Source organism: Tamandua tetradactyla, chromosome X, assembly GCF_023851605.1.
Source record: "Tamandua tetradactyla isolate mTamTet1 chromosome X, mTamTet1.pri, whole genome shotgun sequence".
Classification (NCBI taxonomy): domain Eukaryota; kingdom Metazoa; phylum Chordata; class Mammalia; order Pilosa; family Myrmecophagidae; genus Tamandua; species Tamandua tetradactyla.
This window is the reverse complement of record NC_135353.1, coordinates 7,822,849-7,841,498: the sequence shown is the minus strand read 5'-3', so window position 1 is coordinate 7,841,498 and position 18,650 is coordinate 7,822,849. Positions and strand designations below refer to the sequence as shown.

Here is an 18,650-nt window from a genome sequence, read left to right as displayed (position 1 = left end):
AGTTCATAGAGATACCGGTTGTCATGTGTATCCAGCATTGCCTAAGGAAGAGAAATCCTGGATCTGGGGTCAAATGATTTTTGCTCTGGGGCAAGGTTGTGGTCATCGAGCTCCCTCAGTACTAGGCTAAAAAATATCACTCCTTCCAGATCACCCACCTTCCCATGTTCTTATTCTTTGTTCAGCAAGCCATATTTGGCTCAATGGTTCTGCTTCCCAGGTCTCTGAATACTGACAAAAAGGCACAAAACTATTCTGGTCACTGGAAAGAGGGACACCATGTTATAAATTCTTTGACTTTTACCTTATATATCACTGTCCTGGCATTTCAGTTGGCATGAGTCTAGTGCTACTTCTGGGGCCCTGAGACACTTCAAGGATGAGAAGCAGATTCAAAAATCCACAACTTTAGGTGAGGTTTCTAGAAGTTCAGTGGAAACCCTGAAATTGTATGCATATATAAGCACATGAGCATTTGAAGGTGTGGAATAAACCATGGATTCTCTCAGATTCCCAAGTTGGTTCACAGCTCAGAAAAGCCAGTGACAATGAAGAAGCTGCCCTTGAGAACCCCTTCGCACCCACCACCACTTTAAATAGAATTCCCGTTGTTGCATCCCCCCAAGGTGCAAAAATACATACAATGCTTAAACTCTGCCGGCCAGGATCATTCCTATTATTTCTAAAGATTATCAGAAAGGTTTGACCACCTTCCTCATTTATCCAAAAAAATAGCAGTCCTCAAGTCAAATAATCTGCTTTTATCTGCTACCAATTCTTCACCCCACAGATAAGTTTGTGTTTTCACTAAGTCTTAGTAGAGTTGGCTCATCTTCAAGGAATTAGACAAGAGGATTGTTGGCAGGCTAGTATGCTAAACTCAAAAAAGGCTTGATTTTCTTTACCATGTAATGTATTAAGGCTCAAAGAGAGGTTACATTAATTTCATAATAATTGAATGAAAACATGATTGCCAATTAACGGTATAGGACGATGTATTGACTTGCAAACTGCACAGATGTCCCCTTAGACAAAAAACATTTCTGTGAAGTCAAATATACTGATAATAACATCACATATTTATCATGGTGCTGAACACAGGCAAAATCCCACAGAGAAAGCCTTCCTCTTGGCTTCAGCGTTGGCTGCCATCCAAATTTCACAGACTATAAACAATGAAAACCTTTCCATGGAGAAAAGTAAGGGGTAGAACTCACAAGGGGTCCCCAACTTTCTAAGGAAGTGCACAAGTCATAAGTCAAAGTAACATTTTCATCAACCCAAGGTGGCAGGCAGGATAAATGACCCAGCAATGAATGGACACGTTGAGAGGGAACTGTGCGAGGGGCCCTCAGGAAATACCTGTGGAATGCTGACTCCCATCCCAGCGGGCCTGGGCTGGAGAGGAAGGCTCCACTGAAGGTGTTACACCACAGTGGGAAGCTGAGCTCCTCCAACCCTGTCTCACTCCACTGGAAAACAACAGCTTCATTGTTGACTTTTAGTTGAAACAGGTTTCTGGTTTTACTAGCAGCCTCATACAAGGAACTTGCTGGCTGGACTTCTATGTTATACGATGCTAAGAATGTTGAAGATGGCCCCATGATATGTGAGGTCCTAGACACTAAAGCCTGATGGCCTAGTCCTAGAGATTACAATTTTCTCTGCGATTACTGCTGCTCCAGGAGAGCAGATGTCCACATATTTTGCACTAGCTTTTCGGGAGGTGTTGACATTTTCCAGCTTTTGAAGATGTAAATTTGCGATGTGTGAAATGAAAAGTACAGTACCAGTCCCTTTGAAAACCTGAAAGAAAAAAGTCATGTAAAAAATTCTTTCCCCTTGAGGTCTGAATCCATCTCAGGCCCGTGGTTACTACACCTCATTCCTACAACTTAATTTCTAAATATCAAAGTTTCAGAACCTTAAGAGAAGAGGAGAGGAAGTGGTGCTGAGTGGAGAGTTAGTCAGACTGGAGAAAAGATGGACTGACTAGAATTCTCAGCAGCTGGGCCAATCTGGGTCCAAACCCCCAAGAAGGAATCCATCATTGCTGCGAGGGCCTGAGCAATGGTCCCAATTGCATAAGGAGCTGGTAGAAATTAACTCTCCTTATTCTGTTTTCAAGCTGTGAAATGTCTGCAGGGTATGCTTGAGATAAAGAAGGGGAAGGGTTCATCTCCTGCCCTATGCAAGAGCCTTTTCAGGGCTCTGGTCTCTCGCTTGGGGAGATTGGAGATGATGATGATGGAATACTTGCAGCCATAGAGTTAGGGTTTAAAGAGGACTAAAATACGTAGATCCCCCATAAAAGGAAGTACCACTGGGAAATCAAATGGACACATTTGGATCCTTAATGAGAGCTATTCTGTGGGCGGCGATGGGTAGAGAACAGAAAACCATGTGGAGCTGCAGATGCTGTGTACTGGACTAGATGCCTTTCACACACCAAGCTCCCAATGCCTCAGCTGAGTTATAGATGGCCTCAAACTATGGAACACTCACTGAAATCACAATAGGCAAAAGCCAAAAGGGCTACAGAATAGGTAAAGAGTCTGGCACAGTACAAGGAGTCAATACATGGAGGATATTGTTATCATCACATAGTTGTTTGAAATTGTGGTGGAGTTCACACACTGGACTGAGCTCCTCAAAGCAGATATGTCTAGGAGCATATATCTTGAAACATAGCATCAATGTAGTCTGTGCCCAGTAAACTTTTTTAAAGAAGTGTGAATTTACAGAAAAATCGTGCATAAAATACAGGGTTCCCACATTCAAGTCAATTATTAACAACTTGCATTGATGTGGTATATTTGTTGCAATTGATGAAAGCACATTTCTATAATTGCACTATAATTATAATCCATAGTTTTTGTGCAGTTCCTTGCATTTAAGAGATTTATTCTAGTAACCTAAATACAACCTTTTAACCACATTCAAATATATAATTAAGTGCTGCTAATTATGTTTATAATGTTGTGCTACCATCACCACTATCCATTACAAAATCTCCTCCATCATCCCAAATAGAAATGCTGCACATTTGAAGCCTTAACTCCCTATTCTCTACCCCCACCCTGTCCCCTGGTAACCTATATTCTAGATTCTGACTCTATGAGTTTGCTTATTCTAATTGTTTCAAATCAGTGACAGCATACAATATTTGTCTTTTTACGTCTGGCTTATTTCACTCAACATAATGTCTTCAAGGTTCATCCATGTTGTCTCATGTATCAGAACTTTATTCCTTTTTAAACAGCAGAATAATATTCCATTGTGCATATATACCACATTTTATTTATCTATTCATCGGTTGATGGGCACTTGCGTTGCTTCCATCTTTTGGTAATTGTGATTAATTCAGCTATGAACATCGGTGTGAAAATATTTGTTAGAGTCCCTGCTTCAATTCCTTTGGGTATATACCTAGAAGCGGGGTTGCTAGGTCATATGGTAACTCTATGTTTAATTACTTGAATTGTCAAACTGCCTTCGATTTTACATTTTGCATTACCACCAGCAGTTAATGAGTATTCCTATTTCTCCACATCCTCTCCAACACTTGTAATTTTCCATTCTTTTTCTTTTCTTAATAGTAGCCATTCTGGTGGGTGCGAAGTGCTACCTCATTGTGGTTCCCCTAATGACTAATGATGTTGAGCATCTTTTCATGTGCTTTTTCACCAATTGTATATCTTCTTTGGAGAAATGTCCATTCAAGCCTTTTGTCCATTTTAAAATTGGGTTGTTTGTCTTTTTGTGATTGAGTTGAAGGACGTCTTTATATATTCTGGATATTAAACCTTTATCAGATATGTGGTTTCCAAATATTTTCTCCCACGTATAGGTTGTAATTTTACTTCATGATAAAAACCTTTAAGGAACAAAAGTTTGTTTGTTTGTTTCAATAAGGTCCCATTCACCTATTTTTCTTTTGTTGCTTGTGCTTTTAGACTAAAGTCTAAGAAACCACTGCCTAACACAAGGTCCTGAAGAGCTTCCCTATATTTTATTCTAGGAGTTTTCTAGTTCTGGTTCTTTACATTTATATTTTTTATATATTTCGAGTTGACATTTAGATATGGTATTTGGTAGGGGTCCACTCTCATTCTTTTGCAAATGGAGATCCAGTTCCCCCAGCACCATTTGCTGAAGAGGCTTTATTCTTTCCCAATTGAGTGGTTTGCTCATTTGTCAAAAAATCAGCAGGAATAAATGTGAGGGTTGATTTATGAACTTTCAATTCAATTCCATTGGTCTCTATGTCCACACTTGTGCCAGTACCATGCTTAGGAGTCAAATGCACAGGGCAAACAAGGGATCCTTCCACCAATTGGTAGCTCCCAGCCCCAATGACCTTCCCACTACACCAACATAGGAATAGCTCCATTACGTCCTGACTGTGTAGTCAGTTAAAATGGGAACCTGCCTGAGCAAGAGAAGGCAAACGCATAATTAGCAGAATTAGGATTAATTACGAAGTATCTTGAAGGGGGGTTAGCTCAGTCAGGAATGTTGTTATACCTTGGTCCTCAAAATGGGCTTTGAGTCACCCATCTGAAGGCAGGACCTCACTGGATGAGCCCTGCTGTCCCTTCCAACTCTGGGATTTTAAAGAAGAATTGAAATAGCTAAGGTGGTCAGTGCCAAGTCTCCGCTCTCACAAGAGGTACACTGACCAATATTTGTAAAGGTAGTACAATACAAAATGTATTTTGTATATGTTACCAGAGCCCTAGGCCAGGCTCTAAGACTTTAGAGATGAATCTCACCACCACCCTGTCCTCCAGGAGTTCATTACATAAACACAAAGAGAGGATTTCAAAATATCATGGGAAAGGAAGTCCTAGAGGTAGGTTCAGGGGGTGTGGATGCACAGAGATGAATTTTCTAAACCATCCTCGGGGGCAGGAGTAAAACGTCCTAGCATAGGTTATGCCTGTTCTGATTCATAAGAGGTGAGTAGGAGAAGGGAAAGTGAAGAAGACTGAGAAGGATCTTTAGGAAGAAAGAAGAGCACAGACAGGGGATGTAACATCATGATATCTAGCGAGCATAATCTCTGAGAAGAGAAGGGAAAGGAGATGAAGCTGAAGGAGATAAGGCTGGACTGGTAGGTGGGGCCTAGATCCTAAAAGGCTTTGTATGTCCTAAGTGGATGAGAGGGGTGTTGCAATTCTTGTAAAAAGAACATCCATTTCAGGTGCTGATGAGGAAGCCATTGATGTAGTCTAGATCACAGATAATGAGATCGTGAACCAGGATAATGATAAGAGAAATGAGTAGGTACAAAAAGATGCTTAGAAGCTTTAGCAAAACTCAACAGATTTGGGTACCAGAGGAGAGGGGTGCTCCTTCGTTTGCAAATACCAAATATATTGGAGCAGCTTTATAAATGGATAAGGGGAGGATTCTGGAAGAATTATGAGGATACAGCCTGGTCTCTCCTTGTAGCTTATAGTAAAATGCAACAAGAAAGGGATAGCTTAAGAACTGAAGTTTTGGTACGAAGAAACAAGAGATTGATGGTCTGGAAAATTCTGGCTTCCGGGAAGTGAGACCTCAGAGAATAGTATCCCAAGTGAGGATTTAACCAAATATGGAAACAGTCATCCATTACAGCAAAAGCAAGGATTGGAGATGGAGTTATCCAGGAAGGATTTGTGGAAAGTCCTATTGTGTAATGGCTTTGATCTCTGTGTGCTACATGCTAAGTCAAAAAAATTTTTGCAAGACCTGTATAAACATACTACTGCCAATGTGGACTGGAAGGAACAGAAAATGGACAGAATCAAGGGAAAATAACCTCAGAGGCAGAACCTTGGAAGCTAAAGTCTGAAGCCAAGAAACTTCGGGCCAGGAGAGTGGACCCACCTGTGCATGTGGAGGGGCTCTGTTTACCCCAGAGACAGAGGGCAGGCATCCTGCCTCGATGTTCAGGAGGAATTCTGGTACCCCAAGCCCCAGAGAGGGTGCAGCACATTCCCCAGGGATTGGGGGGAGCCTGGCTACCACCCTGTTGTTCTGAAAGGATTGAGTATTTGCCCTGGAGATGGCAGAGAATCCAGGTGCTACCCAGATGCCTGAGGAGGCTGAGAAAAAGGTGGTCTCCCCAATGTTCCCTGTGTTGCAACCCCCATCCCAGTGTTTGGAGAAAGAAGAGCCAATGTGTAGGCCCCTGGAAAGGGTGGGACTGCTGCTTTCTAAAGCCCCAAGGATGAATGAGTCACAGACTTTGGAATCTAATGGAGTTTGCCGTGCAGGTTTTCAGAATTGTTTAGGTCCAGTAACCCCTGTTTTCCTTCCAATTTCTCTCTATGACAATGGAATCATTTACCCAATGACTGTTCCTTCTCTGTGTATTTGAAGCAGGTAACTTCCTTTAAGTTCACAGGTCCACAACCAAGGAGAATTTTGCTTTGAGATAGACCATGCCTGTAACTGACTTCAATGAGATTTTGTGCTACTTTTGAGTTGGTAGTGTATTTTTATTGTTACTGAAATGATTTAAGGCTTTTGTGATATTGTGAAGAAATGAATGCATTTTGCATGTGGAAAGATTTAGTGCATTGTATGCAGGGCAGATGAGCATTGTTAGGCAAAAAAATACATGTTATGGTTTTCTAGAGATTAAGTACAGTTTAAGGTGATGCGTATAGTTCCCAAGTTGACAAGGAGAGGACTCTGCAATAGTTAGGTTCAGGTGTCAACTTGGCCAGGTGATGGTGTCCAGTTGTTCTGGTGCTGTGGACTTAAATCATCAGCATGTGAATTTTATCTATGACTGATTATATCTGTGGTCAGCTAAGGGGAGTGCCTTCCTCAATGAGTGATGTTTAATTTAATTAGCTGGAGGCTTAAGTGAAGGAGTCAGAAAAGTGAGACACAGCTCAGATGCAGACATTTGGAGATACAGGAAGAACACGCCCCAGGGAAAGCCAATGGAACCCAGAAGCCAGGAAAGAGGTCAGCAGGGGTCACTGTTTGCCTTCCCATGTGACACAGAAACTCAAATGAACACCTCCAAGGAACTGTCAATTTGTAACTAAATAAGTCTCCCTATTAAAAGCTGATCCATCTCTGGTATGTCTCACTCTGGCAGCTTTAGCAAAGTAAAAGAGAAGATAAAATTGCTAGGATTCAGTAACTGGATTGGCTGTTATGGCAAAGAAGAAGGGGGCGTCATCAAGAAGACATAGGATTCTGGCTGAGATGACTGTTAAAGGCTGGTATCATTCACTAAGAGGAGGACTTAGAAGTGTGTAATGTATTCTCTGATGAGAAGGCCATTTGGGTTGGAGTTGAAAGGAATGATGGGAGTAGAAAGAAAGTCCCACTCTAGGCAGACACCAAGGGCTCCCATGGCTGAGACAGATAAGATTTAGAAATTAGAGGGAACAAATATTGGACTTCACCTCAACAGCTCTAAGGTTTGTCCTTTCACTTACAAGGAGAAAAGATTTCTTCTTGTTTTGGACCGTAACTTCTTTGGTTCTTGTTTTGGACTTTAGCTTCTTTGGTTCTTAACTTATAAAAGCAAGGGGATTTAATTTGATCTTTCTTTTCTCTCCAGGATTCAGATCATGGCAGAAAGGAGATGTGGTAGTTAGATTCAGTTGTCAACTTGGCCAGGTGAAGGTACCTAGTTTTGTTGCTGCGGACACAAGCCAATGGTACGTGAACCTCATCAGTTGCTGATTATATCTGCAGTCGGCTAGGAGGTGTGCCTGCTGCAATGAATGGCATTTGACTTAATTGGCTGGTGCTTAAATGAGAGAGCTCAACGTAGCATAGCCTAAGCAGCTTGGCATTCTTCATCTCAGCACTCACAGCTCAGCCCAGGCCTTTGGAGATGCAGAAAGAAGTTACTCTGGGGAAAGTTGTTGGAACCCAGGGGCCTGGAGAGAAGGCCAGCATGAGACCATCCTGTGCTTTCCCATGTAAGAAAGAACCTCAGTGGAACGTTAGCTGCCTCTCCTCTGAAGAACTAATAAAATAAATCCCCTTTTATTAAAAGCCAATCCATTTCTGGTGTGTTGCATTCTGGCAGCTAGCAAACTAGAACAGGAGGCTTATATTCAAATTCAGGGCATCTTTATGTTTCTGGCATTGTATTATTGGAGAATCTACATTGTCATTTGACTTCACTGCAGAACCTCTGAAGAGCCCTACTGGAGAAGACGGCTCAACACAAAATGGAATGGAAACTAGGGAATGAACTTTCAGCCTTGAATACAGAGAAGCCATGAGCTGAAGTATATTCGTCAGCTCTTTTTTATGGTAATAAACAACCCCCAAATCTCAATGCCTTACAAAAATATTTGTTTCTCATACACAGTGACTTGCAATGTGTGTATCCAAGGCTATGGGACAACTCTGCTCCATGTGTCTTCTCATTCCAGGACCCAGAGTGAGAGGGCAGTCCCCATTCGGGATGTGATGTTCACATGGTGGAGGAAAAGAGTAAGAGGGCAGCAAAATCTCACAATGCTTCTTAAAGCTTCTGCTAAGATGTGGTGAGTTATGTCTGCTCACATTCCTTCAGCCAAAGGAATGCACATGGCCAGGCTGATCCTTAATGGGGTATGTGTGTGTAGTCCTTCCATGCAGCAAGGGGTTCACTGTTAGTTGCATGGCAAAGAGCAAGGATGCTTTATGCCCTCCAGATAAATCAGGGGAGAGAATAATATACTTGACAGCATCTAGAATGCAAAAGCTGTGTCACTCCTTCCATTTATAAAGTAGCATTTTTTCTTATTGTTTATATAATGGTCCACTGAGGAAAAAATCTTCTGCCACCCTGCCATGATGGCACTTAGGGATTTCTGAAGCCTTTAGCAGCAACAAATGTATAGATCCTCTCAGAGGATGGTCTATTTCAGCAGATGGCTTCAGTTCCATCAATGTGTGTTGACTCCCAGGAGCTTTACGCACCAGAGGAAATCTTTTATCTCTGATTGTAGAGGGCCGATGGGGGGAGGGGTGGGTGCTACACTGATGAAATTAGGCAGACCTCACTTGGGTATATTCTACAGTTGTGAAGTTGGGCTAAATAAGATATGATCTACCCTGGAATTTACCTTTCGACTCTTCGTCATTAAAGCTGTTCACAAAATATTTCCGGTACTCTTTCTGGGAACCTGTCTCCCTAGAATTTAGGGATGGGTGACTTTCGGCTCCCTTATAAGTTAGATTTAAGTGACCATGTCACTTCCTGGTGGCAGCTTGAAGAGCCATTGCATAATACACTGTGTTCCTTTTCCCCTGTGATGGTGATCATGGAAACAAATGTTGACACCCCCAAGATGTGGGGTTGTTTGTTACCAGAGTATAACCCATCCCATGCTGACTGATACAGACTGTCTTTGATGAAAGAGTTTGTCAAGACAATTAGTGCAAACATAATTTCAGAGGCCAGACAGACTACTTAAAGAAGTAGTCTTCCCAAAGTACTTTATAAGCACCCATTCACTTAGGAACAAATGCCCTGTTGATAAAAAGTTATTGTTATCCCTTCATTAAATCAGGCCTTAGTCACTGTAAAAATTTATTTGACAGTATTCACTAATTTGCAAACAATTCTAAGATAGGTTGTCTGCCTGTATCTCCTTTCATTCATTCATATTTCAAATATTTATTGAGCACTTACTATGTTCCAGAATCTCTGTCAAATGTTTGGGAGTTTATAGTAAACCAGAAAGATAGGGTTCCTTCCCTAAGGGAGGAGGTGAATGTCCTGAAGGAAATGAACAGGGTGATTTGAGAGTTCATAATACGAAATCTGCCTAAGATAAAGGAGTCAGAGAAGACCTCCCAGAAAATATGACATTCCCACTGACACTGTGAAGGATGAATAGGAATTAGCCTGGCATGGCATCTATCAGTACCATCTTGATTAAATGGAAAATTCAAGAAGTAGGGTATTTAAGGTTAATTAAAATGTCTAGGTTTTTAGTTAAATAGCGAATTATATTTCGTTCATAAACACTAAGCTTCCAGTACTTTCAAATCTATAGTCCCATTTTGCTGCTACAGCTTCCCAGTGAAGGAGACTGGGGATGTGTTATTCCCTCTGTTTCTGCAGATCCTTTCTGGGCCTCACCCTTGTCCCTTAGGCCCGGGCATTTCCATGCGCACTGGTTGCTGTGTCTACACATCATGGTCAACCTGAACTTGGACAAGTGCATTTAGCCATGGAGTTGGAGCTGTCACCAAGATGTGGACAAACAGGAGCATGTTCAAGGGAGAGCCCCAAGAAGGATAGAGATGCAACAGGGCACATGAGAAACAGCCAACCTTAGGAGGTAAAAAAAAAAAATTGGGGGGGGGAGGGGACTGGGGGGTGATGTACCATCTTGAAATCTCTGCAGAACACAGTGGAAGTTTTGTTCCAGTCTTCATCAGTCAGCATGGGTTAGGTTATGCTCTGGTAACAAACAACCCTACATCCTGGGGGTGCTCGCAGTTGGCAGAGCCCACTCCTGGGTGTGGTGAGCTCGCTGTCACCTGAGGTACCAAAGCATCGCCTAGGCCAGTGGGACTACTCTGGTCCCCAGAGGGCCCCAGGAGTATCGAGCTGCAGCTGCCCACGTGGTAACTTAACTGACCACACACCTTCTTGGCTGCCCGCCATTGCCTGCCTCATATTTCTAGTCCGCGGCAGGTGTTTCTCAAGATCACCTCTCAAATCAACTACTTGCACCCTAATCCTTGTCTCAGAGCCTGCTTTGGGGGAAGCCAGAACTCTGACACTGCTTTACAGATAAAGACTCCACCACAGAGAACAGCTCAGTGGCTTGCTGGGGTCACAAAACTCCTTAGATATAGAGCTCAGACAGTATACACACCTGCCACCCCCTTCCTGTAGCCACAGGGTCAGAAATCTGGAATATAAGTTACCAGGGGATGGGGAAGGGGGAGGGAATAGGGAGTTGAGGCTTAAAATATGCAGAGCTTGTATTTGGGATGATGGAAAAATGTTGTCAATGAATAGGGGCGATGGCAGCACAACACTGTGAACAGAATTAACAGCACTGAATTATATATCTGAATGTGGTTAAAAGGGGTAAATGCTAGGTTGTATATATAACTAGAATAAAAAATTTTCAAATTGATCTCTTCCTCTGGGCCCAGCCACTCCCTCTCAGCACACACTCTCAATAGCATTTTGCAATCAATAGAACTTGGCACGCAAGAGGAAACCTATTTGCCTTGCATGTTCTGGACTGAATTCAAAAGCCTTTCTGAACTGCATCGCCAGGCTTTCTTGCTTTAATAGTGGCTGGCAGTGCCTGCCTAGTTGCCCACCTCTGGTTTCTTCCCCAGCTCCTTGAAGCTGGAGTCAATCATGCTTTCCCTTCCCAGCCCTCCTCTACTACACACCTCTATGCAGATTCAAGCCTCCACCATTTCCTGACAGGGGCAGCAGAGATTCCATCCCACCACCACTGCCACCCAAAAGAAGGCAAGCCCAACACCCAAGGGACTGGGACTTGAAATCTAATGTCACTGAATGCCCATCTGCTGCTGAGGCTTCCTGCTTCCAGGCTCCCTAGAACCCTCCAAGACCAGCACGGACCTGATCAAAAGTAGGCGCCTGGCTGGATGGAGTGAGCAAATGAAGGAATGCACACCTCTAGGCAAAGTGAGCTCTTTTGCAGTCTCTTCTTCCAGTGGTCTTGTGGGGAGTCAGCTAAGAACAAAAAGAGAGGCCAAAAGCTGGTCATGTTTTTCTTCAAACAGTTGAGTCCCCACACAGGAGGCTGTAGCTTATTCAAATATATGCCAAAGTGCGGCAACTTCTCTTGTAGACTCTAAGGTCATCTATTTGGGAAAGTGGATTTTCAAAACAAACTCAGCAGAGATAGCAAATGCCAGGAAGTTAAACAGCAGTGAAAGGGGCTGGTGCAGGGAACCGGGGCCCAGCCAGCTATCTTTGGGACTGTCTCCTGGGACAAAGCAAGCTACACTGGTCTGAGCAGCTCCTGGAAGATGGAGCCCTGGACAAGGTCTGTTTTCAGCCTTGGCAAAAGCTGATGACACCCCAACACACACACACCTCCTTACTGTGGGTCTGCAGTTTACACAGCCGCAGCACATCAAGAGGAAAGGAAGAAAATGCAAGAGTGTCTGCTGTAGACTGAGTGCAAAAGGATGAAGGAGAAATCCAGTCTCAGACAGAGGAAATGCTTTGGCAAGTAAGGCCCAGCCTCTGCCCCCTCACTCCCACTTCTCATCTGCTATCCTTTCAGGAGCACATCACGGGGCCAGGTGGGGAAGCAAGGATGCCAGGAACTAGCAAATCCAAGTCTCCCAACTCCCAGGGGGAAAAGTTGAGCTTGTCCCCTAAGTGAGTGCATATAAAGTTTGCCAAGGCCACTTTGCTGAGGACGTGAACAGTGAATCAAGTCATCTGGACCAGGGTTTAAGGAGCCAGAGTCCTAGTGTCAGCATTGACACTATCTCCCTAAGTTCCACACTCAAGGTCAAGGGCTATCCAAATAAATGCAGGGTGATAACATTCTGATGCTGTGGGTTTGGACAATCTTGACGGTTCAAATATTTTGATCATCTCCTAACAACAACCCAATGAGATAAGCAAGATATATCCCCCCTTTGACACATTGAGGGGACCGATGAAAGTTCAGAGAGGTCAATGCACTTCCCCAAGGCCACATATCTAGTCAGGGGCGGAGCCAGAATTGCGCCTCCAAATTCAGGGCATATCGTCATTTGCCATGGTTTCTCTTACAAGGTCCCAAACAGTGATCAAAAAGTGATGCAACACAGCTTAAAAAAATTAAAAATTAAAAATTAAAAATATAAAGAAGTGATGCAACAAATGGTTTCTGAGCTTGAGCTGAGAATGCAGTGGCAAATAAGATGCTAGGCGGTCCCTGCTCTCTGGAGCCAACATTCTAGTGGGGCAAATGAACAAGAACAAGTACATCACCCAGGTTCAGAAAATGATGGGTGCTACAAAGAGAAGGAAACAAGGGAATATGAGGGGGGGTCAGATGTAAAGATGGGGTAGGCAGGGAAAGGATGATGGGGTTAGCCATGGCCCAGGGGCTGTGCACATGTGAGTGTAAGGGGCAGCACCTGGCCTCTGGCGGTGACCCCTGCAGGGTGACCCCAGGTCCCACCTCCCTTCCTCAGGCCTGATCCCCACCACTCTGGAAGGGGCTCTCTGGGGACAGGCTGGCCTTTTCTGGTGCGAGTCTGGGATCCCATAACCCAAAGTAGAAATGCATGTGGGAGGAGAAGTGGGTTTGAGGGTGGGTGGCTCTTCAAAGTCTGTTTTATAAAGAAAGAAGGAAAAAGAAAAATACTCGAGATTCATGTTTCCACTCACACTGAACACAGCCCCCGTGTGCAGAGGGAGCAGGGTGACAGCCAAGAAGGGCAGTCCCTGGATGGAGAGATGGAGGCCCAGAAAGGAGAGAGATTAGCCCAGATCAGCGCGTGGTTCAGTGGCAGGGAGCACAGTCCCTAACCTACAGCAGCTGCCAGCCGTGCCAAACCATGAGAAGATATTCTAGCTGATTACCAGATTTCAATACCTACAAAGTCATGATCATATGAACTAGCTGCCTTTCAGTCATAGCCCTGAACTGGATAACCATCCTTGGGAAGTGCAGATGGGTCTTTTAAGTGGATTCCACTGTTCTCTCACAGGGAAGGGAAATGACTCCACAAGGCCATCCAGCCCAGATCCATGTGGGCTCTTCCCTTCTATGCTTTCCAGATTCCCCAGGATTTCTCCTGGAATGCCTAGAGCTCCAAGCAGATTCCAAAAGAGGGGAACAGAAGTTAGTGACCCATCAGGAAATCTGGATTGAAAAAAAAAAAAAACCCCTAAATCATGGAGTTCTCCAACAAGATGGGAAAGACTGATCAAAGGGTTCAGAGAAGGTGAATGCCTAAGATGCATCTATAATATAATGCGAATGTCCTTTGCTGGCCTGTACCTCCTGCTCTGGCCATCCAGACTTGAATCCACTGCTGGGTGGTCCTGTCAGGAGCATAACCTCCGGTGTCCTCGATGGAGCCAAACGCTGCCTGCAGTGGGGCTTAGAATAAAATCACTCAAGAGTTGGTGTGCCTGTATGTAATCACATGGACGCCGGCAGACCGGTGCTTTGGGATCCCACACTCGCACGGAGAAAGCTGATCACATTTGGGGGAGGTTTAACTCCCGTGACCCTTTCTGTCTTCACTGCCAGTGGCTTCCAGACCAAAGGACCACAGACTGGGGGCTTCAGACAACAGAAAATATATTCTCAGTTCAGGCTGCCAGAAGTCTGAAATCAAGGTGTGGGCAGAGCTGTGCTCCCTACGAAGGCTCTAAGGGAGGATCCTTCCTTCCTCTTCCATCTCCTGCCTTTTGCCAGTGCTCCTTGGCGTTCATTGGCCTGCAGGCACACCACTTCAATGTCTTCTCTGGCTTCACACGGCCTTCTCTCTGTGCCTGCGTCTCTGGGTCCAAATTTCCCTCCGCTTATAAGGATGCCGGTCATAGAGTGTAGCCCTCACACTCATTCAGTCCCACCTCATCTTAACTATTCCCAAATAAGGTCCATATTTCTGAGGTTTGAGCTGGACATGAATTTGGGGGATGGAGAGGGGGAGGAGGAGACACTGTTCAATCCAGTACACCACTTGTGTGAGAAAATCCCTTCCTGAGGGCCTTTCACACTAGGCAAGTCCAGGAGCCTATTGTCTGTGTGTGACTGTGTGGCACTTATTGGCACCCACCTCGGACGAGAACTCTTTGTGCCCTGACAACCCTGTTCCCTCAGTGCAACAGACCCCCTCACCTGAGCAGGATAGCCTGATTTGGCAATAAAATAAAATAATACACTACACCCAGTTAGATTTCAACAACGACTAATTGGCTCGCTTAAGTATGTCCGATGCAATACTGGGGACATAAATCTATTAAAATATTATTTGCTGCTGATCTGAAATTGAAATTTACCTGGGCGTCCTGTACTTTATCTGGTTGATGGAGAAAACAGGGTGGTATCACGTTTTGCAGAAGCACCTGAGAATAAATACTACAGGCTGCAAACGCAACATTTCTTCCTCTCGTGTCATTTTGGGAGGACATTTTGGCCATATAGAGAGCCCATATTTCCGGGGATGCAGAGACCCGGGTCCAAGGGAGGGAATGAGTCCGAAAACAGGAAACAACCCGAGGGGATCATAGATCTGAGCTCCATCTACCAAGCCTTTTATTCTCGTTAATTCATAACAGTGTCCTTAAAATCCTGGACTAGGATTCAGGAACAGTGTGTGAATGTGACAGTCATCACTCCATGGAGACACCCCCTCCGCCAGCTGGGCGCCCTTGGCGCGTTCTTGGTACCACATCGCCCTCCAGTGGCGCCTCTTGGAATCACACGCTGCCTCCGGGGTGCCGGGGTGGAGCCAGTTCCTAAAACAGAGGCGGAGGCTTCGGCCCCTTTGGCTGCCTCGGGGCTTGGCTGGGTGCAGGGATCAAAGCCACAAAGCGCACGCACATCCAAGTGCGCAACCGGGAAACAAAGCTTTTCCCTGTTGCTGTGAAGCTCATGCAGGAATTACATTTTATCTTCCATGCCAACGTGTAACGTATCTGCTGACCCAATTTTACAGATGTTCCCTTCAAAACGGACTCGGCTTTGGGAATCTTTTTCTCTATCGAACTGTGGTGCTAGGAACGCTTGAAAAAAAAACCACACACACACATCAAACCATTAAATAGCATTAGAGACGGTTCAGCTCAGAATTGATACTTATTCCACCAGTTGGCTTTTAAATGGATACTTGGGGGAACTAGGACTCAGTCCCCACCCATCGGCTCTTACGCTTTCTAGAAAGAACAGCACCGCCCATTCATTATTGAAAACATGTGACTCCCATAACCTTGTTAATTTTCTTGTGGGTAGCTCAGGGTAAGAGGTTCTCCACCAGGGCTCTCCCTTTGATTTGAAGCAATGCAGAAAAATAAAGGAAAATGAAATATATGGCCATAGAGAGGTCAGTGCTCTATCTTTACATACTTGTGCGTGCACACACACACACATGCATGTACAACACGCCTGCACACACATGCCACATCTTTCCAGTGACATACAAAGGCAATTTTCCAAGCAGGTAGATACTAGCCTTCCTCCTTCCTCAGGATGATTTTCAGGTAGCTCCATAGCTTTCAGTTAGCTCATTTGCGCATCATTTCTGCTGAAACCTACCTCCTGGATCCGGAGACTTGAAAAGAAGAACGCGGTACGTGCAGCAGTGCTTCTGGCCACACACCACAGAGTGTGAGAATTTGGTCCAGTTGTTTCCCTCTTCTGAGCTACAGCTTCCCCCGCATAGAATAAGAGCTGGAAGGGCCTTGGCCTCCCAGCCATGATTTTCTGATTCTAGCTCTGGTGCCTTCATTCCTCCTCAAACTCTTTCCAAGACAATTCTTGTCATTCCTCATTTAGCAAATAGGCAAGTGCTTAAAATGTGCTGGGCACTGGGTTCGAGGCTTAGTATAGAGAAATGAATAAGAAATGCCGCTTTCCTTAGAAATACATCACTGCACAGAGACATAAAGAAGTATTAGTACCATAAATTACACCAGGTAATTTAAACAGAAAGGGGATTTATTTGTTTGTTTTTGGAAAGGCTACTGAGTAGTTCACGGAATCCGAGAGAAGGCTGCAGCCCAAGACCATGAAAACAGGTAGGGATGAAGGTGACCAGGCAGCTGCCAGGACCACAGGCAAAATCCCACCACCAAAACAGCCCAGCAAAGACACTGCCACTGCCAGTGCCACTGTTGGATACTGGTAGCCATGGCTCCCGCTGTACCAAGTCAGGGAGGAAGGTATCTGCTTAGCTGTGTCGAGGTCACACATCCACTCTCTAGCCACAAGGAAGCCACGAGGAAAAGGGAGCACTAGGCATTCTGTACCTCTGCAGTGGGAAGTGGGCTCCACTTTCCACCTAAAAGTAATAGGAATGGGGGATTTCCCAAACAGAAGAAGATCTTTTTGATGCTGCTGGTCAACATCATGGCAAATGTCCTCTACGCCTGACTTTGACCCAGGAATTCCATTCTTGACCTCTAGACATACAATAATGCTTACACAAGTACACAGAATTGGAGTACAGCAATGTCCTTTGCAGCACTGTTTATAAGAGAAATGAAACTGGTAACAAGCTAAAAAGCCAGCAATCAGGGTTTAGGGACATCATAGAAAACAATGTCCCCACGATAAAGACTGTATTCATTCATCCCACAAACATAAACCAGGATACAATGCTGCAAAAACAAACAATCTATGTCCCCATGGACCTTGCAGGGGAATCAAGGAAATGAAATCATTGCACAAATGAATGCAAAACTACAGGCTGGCGGACAGCTAAGGAGGAGTGGTGTTGAGTGTGATGAAAGCTGCAACCTGCCCTGGTCACAGGCCTCAGGGAAGAATGCCCTTGGGATGTGAGTATCAAGCTGGGACCTGAAGATGGAGGGGGAGTTAGGACAAGGAGATGAGGCAGGTCAGCACGGACCAGACCGTGGTTAAATTGTCCTTCCTTCACCCACTTAGGAACAGAAGCCATGGAAATATTTGGAAGGTGGGGAGGCAAGCAGGGGGCGTTGACAAGACCAGATTGGCGTTTTGCAAAGGCCAACTTGGGCACTGTGTGGAGCTCTGGATAACAGGTGCAGCCTGAGTGGGAGACCAGTTAGAAGAGGTTGCGGGACCCAGTGAGGGGAGATGGTGGCATGGAATGGAAGCATGCAGATGGAACCCAGAATGGATTATGATCCACTGGAGAGGTAAAATTGAAGTCTGGTGGGAGATGTCCACATCCCATGGAGCTGCTACCCTATCCAAGCCTCACTGCCAGGACCCAGACTCATGAAGTTGAGCGAGGCTGAGACAGACAGCAGGTTCGGTGCTAAGCCTCTGTAGAAAAGCTCACCTTTATTAGATGTCATGGAAGAGGAGGGAGACACAGAGGCTTCCATTTTTCTCCTCCAGGAAATGGCCTCACATGCTCACCCTGGAAAGCTTCCAAGATGCACAGCAGAGTTGGGAAAACCCTCGGAAATCACGCAGCCTGAAAAGCAGGTTGCAAAATAGGATGTAGAAAATCAAATGGGTGGAGGGGACGATCCTATATATTCTCTAACTTTTCCGTCATGAATATGTGATACTTTCACAAAAGGGAAAGTCACAATATGATTTTTTTTTAAAACATCACCTAGTACTCACTTCGGCAGCACATATACAAAAATTGGAACAATACAAAGATTAGCATGGCCCCTGCACAAGGATAGCATGCAAATTAGTGAAGCATTCCATATTTTTAAAGCCCTCTTAGTCCTGAAAAAAACATCACCTGGCATAACTTTTCTTCTACAGCTGAGATGGGAGGGCCTCTCTGTAGACAGGAAGAAAGGAGAAGCAAATCAACCACTGTTTTGGAAATGTTTTTATTTGTTTTAGAGTCTTCGTCTTTATGTGAAAGCTCCTTGCCCTCTTTCAAGATATTTTCAAGGCTATATAAGGGGCCACTCACCTTCTATCTTCAGCATGGTATTGCAATAATCAAGCGCACGTTGCCCAAATCACAGAAGTCTCGGAGACTGACTGCTAAAT

At 44.6% G+C, this 18,650-nt stretch overlaps 1 non-coding gene across 1 annotated transcript; it reads left to right on the top strand.

Annotated features, from left to right (window-relative positions):
• The first annotated feature begins 18,255 nt into the window (after positions 1–18,255).
• Positions 18,256–18,359, top strand: LOC143672277 (U6 spliceosomal RNA). Its single transcript, XR_013169746.1, has one exon. It is a non-coding gene; the product is annotated as a U6 spliceosomal RNA (small nuclear RNA).
• The last annotated feature ends 291 nt before the right edge of the window (positions 18,360–18,650 follow it).